The following is a 6,073-nucleotide window of genomic DNA, read 5'->3' as shown; positions in this document are numbered from 1 at the left end:
AAGCAGTTGTTCTACTCAAGAAACTTCATGTATGTGGCTGCCACAAACTACCCTGTTTCCCCGAAAATAAGACATCCCCCCCAAAAAAGACCTAGTAGAGGTTTTGCTGAATTGCTAAATATAAGGCCTCCCCCGAAAGTAAGACCTAGCAAAGTTTTTGTTTGGAAGCACGCCTGCCAAAAAGAACACCAGAGCATGCAGAATTGGTAAATGTACGTACCATAGACTGTTGTACATTAAAATAATGGTAGTAACAAGAAAATCATGATAGGATTCACAGTTTGTCTGGTTATGCTGGTTTGTGGTGACAATTACTGTACAGTATATAATAAATAATCATTTTTTGTTCAACAATAAATGTTAATTCTTCTTCATGGAAAAATAAGACATCCCTTCAAAATAAGACCTAGTGCATCTTTGGGAGCAAAAATTAATTTAAGACACTGTCTTATTTTCAGGGTAACAGGGTATGTTGAATTGTTTGTGACTTGATGAGAGTTTCATTGAAAAACTATCGCAAAACGGGCTGCAGGATATCCCTCCCACAAAGACAAAGTGTGCAGTTTAATAAACTTTCCCCATGTTTTTAAATGATAGAACCAATTAGGAAATGACATTTACAACCCAGGGACAAAAATCGTGTTATATGTTATACTAGCTGTGCCCGGCCACGCGTTGCTGTGGCGAAGTCTGGTGGTATGGGAAATAAAGTATTGAGGAATTGGTGGTAGTTAAGGTCAAGGGTAAAGGTTTTCCCCTGACGTTAAGTCCAGTCATGTCTGACTCTGGAGGTTGGTGCTCATCTCCATTTCTAAGCCAAAGAGCCAGCGTTGTCCGTAGACTCCTCCAAGGTCATGTGGGATAACTACATGGAGCGCCGTCATCTTCCCGCTGGAGCAGTACCTATTCATCTACTCTCATTTGCATGTTTTCGAACTTCTGGGTTGGCAGAAGCTGGGGCTAACAGTGGGGGCTCTCTCCGCTCCCCCAATTCAAACCTGTGGCCTTTCGGTCCAGAAGTTCAGCAGCTCAGCGCTTTAACACGCTGCGCCATCAGGGGATATTATTTTGTAAAGGTTGTGAATATACAATATTTCTGATTGTTTTTTTTTGTCTGTTGGAGGCAAGTATGAATGCTGCAATTAGGGGAAATGATTAGGATGTAATGGCCTTGCATCTTTAAAGCCTAGCTGTTTCCTTCCTGAGTGAATTTTTTGTTGGGAGGTGTTAGCTGGCCCGGATTGTTTCCTGTCTGGAATTCCCTTGTTTTCAGAGTAGTGTTCTTTGCGATATTAATTAGATAATCTGTGGAAGAGGCCTAAGTGAAGCCTAAGTCTGCCTGTCCCCTGGGGTGAGTCAGTTGCTAGTAGACCAAGTGGGTGGAGCTTAGCCTTCTATCTGGCAGCAATTGGATAAAAATCAATTATTGCTCTCCCCCTAATTAGGACTTTATTTTTCTTTTCTTTTTGTGGTATCAACCTAGAGCCGTGGATGATGGGTTGTGTTGTCAAATTTCAAGGTTGGGGGGCCTGTAGTTTTGTTGTTTTGTCCGCTGCCCTGATGCCATCACTCTTTTATATATATAGATGTGGGGATTTTCTTTGCCCTGGCGACCTCGTTGAAAACCAACGTTTTCTCCATAGGCCTTGCACTCTTATTTCGATGTACTTACTTTGGTTTATGTTTGAACTCAAATAAAAATTTGGCACCTCCATTCAGTAAGAACGCCCCACGTCCCTTAAACGCAGGCCTACAATCATTGAGCACAGCTAGAGCAGCAGTAGTAGTGGCCGCAACTCTCGCGGGAAGTGGGCCGCAGGCGAGATCTCAGGGTGGCCTCGAGAAGCGAGCCATTCCGGCTCTAACAGCATCGCGAGATGTGAGTTCAGTCGCGCGGCTCTTCCTTCGGGACGGAAGCTGGTGTTCCAAGGGATGCTGCCGGAGGCGGAGAAAGGGGAGGTATAGCCGTCGGCTGTGGTGAGCGGTGCCGCGGTTGTTGGGGCCCTTCGCGATGTTGCCATGTAGTTAAGTCGAAGTGTCAGAGTAAGCGGGGCTTCACAGGTGGCAAGCTGTCGTGTATTGAGGGGCTGCCCTTGTCTGTTCTCTTGCACTTAATCTTGGCCTCAAACTGCGGCCCTCCAACTCCCAGAATTCCTGACCATTGAGCAAGCTGGCGAGGACTTCTGGGAGTTTGAGGCCCACGCAGCTAGAGGAGGCCGGTAGTCGTGGCTTGAGCGCCGGATTATGGCTCTAGAGCAGGCATGGGCAAACTTGGGCCCTCCAGGTGTTTTGAACTTCAACTCCCATAATTCTCAACAACCAGTTGGTTGTTGGGAATTATGGGAGTTGAATTCCAAAACACCTGGAGGACCCAAGTTTTCCCATGCCTGCTCTGGAGACACGGGCGAGCCGCACCCTCTCTTCCTCAGAAAACCCCGTCAAAGGGTCGCCATGGGTCGGAAAGGACACGGAGGCACATAAACTTCAGGGAAAGAGATGCCACCTGAACATTGGGAAGAACTTCGTAAGCTGTTCAGCAATGGAATGTACTGCTACCTTGGAATGGAGTTTCCTTCACTGGAAGTCTTTAAGCAGGGGCTGGATGGCCATCTGCCGGGGGTGCTTGCATGGGGTGTTCCTGCAAGGCAGAAGAGGGGTTGGACTAGATGATGATGATGAATTTATTACCTACCTTTTCCTGCGGTTGGAAGTGGGATACAACATAATTTTATTTATTTATTGTGTACAACATCATTTTATTTATTTATTGTGTCAGAAGCAAATTTAGAATACAGTTGTAATGTATAAAAAACCACAAACAAAGTTTAAAACATGGCATTATACTAGATTTCCTTTGACCAGAAGGAGTGGCTCTGGTGTCGCTGTGAGAAGATCCTCCATTGTGCACATTGTAGAAAGTGGTCTTTGGTTTGTTCTTTTCCACATACACATGTCGTGGACTCCACTTTGTAGCCCCATTTCTTAAGATTGGCTCTGCATCTCATGGTGCCAGAACATAGCTTGTTCAGCATCTTCCAAGTCATCAAGCCTTCTGTGTGCCCAGTAAGGATTTTCTCATCTGACATTAGCCACTGATTGAGGTTCTGGGTTTTAGCCTGCTACATTTGGACTCTTGCTTGCTGAGATGTCCCTGCGAGTATCTCTGTAGATCTTAGGAAGCAATTTCTTGATTTAAAATGTTGGTGTGCTGGCTGATATCTGGACAGAGGATAGGCTGGAGATGTCAATGCCTTGTTCCTTTCATTACTGGCTGCTAGTTCCCGATGGATGTCAGGTGGTGTGATACCGGCTAAGCAATGTAATTTCTTCAGTGGTGTAGGTTGTAAACATCCTATGATAATGCGGCATGTCTCATTAAAAGCCATATCCACTGTTTTAATGTATTCCACACTGGGCATGCATATTCAGCAGCACTGTGTCTGGTTATGATCCTCAGGTTGTGCCAGTCAGCTTTCGTATGATATTATTTCTAGCACCCACCTTTTGCTTCATATTCAAGCAGTGCTTCTTATAAATCAGAGCACAGTCAAGAGTAACTCCCAGGTATTTTGGTGTGCTGCAGTACTCCAGTGGGTTTCCTCCCCAAGTAATCCTCAGAGCTCAAGATGCTTGTCTGTTCTTAAGATTAAAAGCACACGTCTGTGTTTTAGATGGATTAGGAATGAGCTGGTTTCCCCTGTAATAGGCAGTGAGAGCATCTAAAGCTTCGAAGACATCCTATTCAGCCATTTCAAAGCCATTTCAAAGCACCCTGCTTGAATGGTGATGGCATGATCGTCAACATAGATGAAGCTCTCTGTCCCTTTTGGCAGTGGCTGATTTTTTGTGTGTCAGGAGCGACTTGAGAAATGGCAGATCACTTCTGGTGTGAGAGAATTGGCTGTCTTCAAGAACGTTGCCCAGGGGACGCTGGATGTTTGATGTTTTACCATCCTTATGTCCCCGCATGGGGAGCTGGAGCTGACATAGGGAGCTCACCCACTCTCCCCGGATTCATACTGCTGACCTGTTGTCACCAGTCCTGCCGGTACAAAGGTTTAACTCATTGCACCACTAGGAGCTCCTAGTGCTGATCATTTGTGTAAATGTTAAACATAGATTTAGCAAGCACACTCGCCTGTGGCAGGCCATTCTTTTGTTTTCATCATGTTTCTCTGGCCCTGGAACTCAACAAAAATGCTCCTTTTTTGTAGCAGATTTCCTATGAAGCGGGTGAGATGGTAATCCTTTGTGATATTATACATTTTTTTCAGGAGGAGGCGATGATCTACTACAGTATATCATAAGTTGATGACAGGTCTATGAAGGCAGCTCCTGTAATCTGTCTTTCAAAACCATCTTCTCTGTGCTGAGTCAAGTTCAGCACTTGTGATGTTCAGCCTTTCCCTTTCCTGAAACCAGGTTTCTGTGGGATCAGGAATGGGTCTATTTTTTCCATAGTTCTGTACAGATTGTCTCTAGAACTTTATAAAGATGGCACAACAAGGAGATTCGTCTATAGCAGGGGTCCTCAAACTTTTTAAGCAGAGGGCTGGTCCACAATCCTACATACTGTTGAGGGGCCAGATTATCATTTGAAAAAAATACAAATTCCTATGCAAGCTGCACATTTCTTATTTTTAGTGCAAAACAACAACAACAACAACTACAATGAAAGAACAATACAATATTTAAAAATAAGAACAATGTTAACCAACATAAACCTATCAGGATTTCAATTGGAAGTGTGGGTCCGCTTCTGGCCAATGAGATACTCAAGTTAATTAAGGTGGTTGTTGTTGTTGTTGTTGTGTGCATTCAAGTAATTTCAGACTTTGGGTGAGCCTAAGTCTAAAACTGAGGGCAGGGGCCAGGTAAATAACCTTGGAGGGCCACATCCGGCCCACAGGCCTTAGTTTGGGGACCCCTGGTCTATAGCTTTTTGGATCATTACAGTCTTTGCCTGGTTTCAAAATGGAGACAACTCTTGCTTTCCTCCAGATTTTAGGGATCTGACAGGATACAGTGTAGTTGTTCATCAGCTTCAGCAACCAGCACTTGCTCTTGGGCCAAAATTTTTAATTTGTTCCATCTGTAGATCACAACATCATGAAAACCAGAGATAAAACACTATTTTTATTTTTAATAATTTTTATTGAGTACATAATAGCACGATCTGTGAATAGGTAATAAACATTTATTGTGTGTATACATTGTAAATATTGAAGTATTTCTGTATTATCTATTCACCTATTTTACAAAATTAATTCATTTTACATTTTTTATTTTCTCTCCTCCTGTCAAGGACAGAACGCCACAAGATTCAAAGTAACAGAGTTTATTAGATTACAGAACTCAAAAATGCCCGTAAAACACAAGGGCCAGGCAGTTTTTTGCCTTTAGGAGCAAAAAGGGGCAAAAGTAAATGTTCAAAAGATAAACCGGATTAAACCGGAGTTTAATCCGGGTAAAAACAAACTGCTTGCTCAGCCTGGGTATAAACGAAACGAAAGCCAAGGAACAAAAGATACAAAGAATGCAACTAATTGGCAGCAGATTCCTCTCTGCTGCCAACACTGTGCTTAGAGTAACTTGCGTCGCTCCCCCACACACACAGCAGACAGGATCTCCAACACGAGTAAATCAGCCAAGGATTGTAGCAGTTGAGTAGACCAGTTCCGTTCCGTAGATCAAAGCCAGAAGCAGACGTTTGTAGTTTTTCCAAGTCCAAGAAGGGGGGGAAGACAAGCCGTGGTCAGTTCAGTCCGAGTTCTCAAAGCAGGAGATGGCGTCCGTCAAGAAGACGACGGAAGGTCAAGCTAATAAGAGTAAGCACAGGTTTGCACAAACAAATGCCCACACAATCCCTCCCGCCGTCTGACCCTGGATTCCAATCAACTTACGTCACAGCACAGGAAAGCACACAAGTCTTCAGGGAAGCGTCCCACACACACACGGATCCCAAGCGTTTGCCCAGATTACCTTGCCCAACGCAATTTGCAATTGCTCTCAAGCCCCATTTTATGCCAGTTACAAATCTTCATCACTGTCAGCTGTCCTCCTTAACCCGGGC

General features: G+C 44.2%; 1 protein-coding gene across 14 annotated transcripts in view; it reads left to right on the top strand.

The window, feature by feature from the left end:
* Positions 1-1,829: 1,829 nt before the first annotated feature.
* Positions 1,830-6,073, top strand: part of supt20h (SPT20 homolog, SAGA complex component) — a 52,354-nt gene continuing 48,110 nt past the window's right edge. For 5 of the 14 annotated variants that reach the window (XM_016991179.2, XM_016991173.2, XM_062971364.1 and 2 more), the window contains exon 1: positions 1,832-1,977. The gene's annotated coding sequence lies outside the window, so the exon portion shown is untranslated. Of the gene's footprint in view, positions 2,044-6,073 lie in introns of all 14 variants that reach the window. The other 9 variants (XM_016991177.2, XM_062971363.1, XM_062971366.1 and 6 more) reach the window with 6 other exon arrangements.

Source organism: Anolis carolinensis, chromosome 2, assembly GCF_035594765.1.
Source record: "Anolis carolinensis isolate JA03-04 chromosome 2, rAnoCar3.1.pri, whole genome shotgun sequence".
Lineage (NCBI taxonomy): Eukaryota > Metazoa > Chordata > Lepidosauria > Squamata > Dactyloidae > Anolis > Anolis carolinensis.
This window is presented reverse-complemented; position numbering and strand designations above follow the sequence as displayed.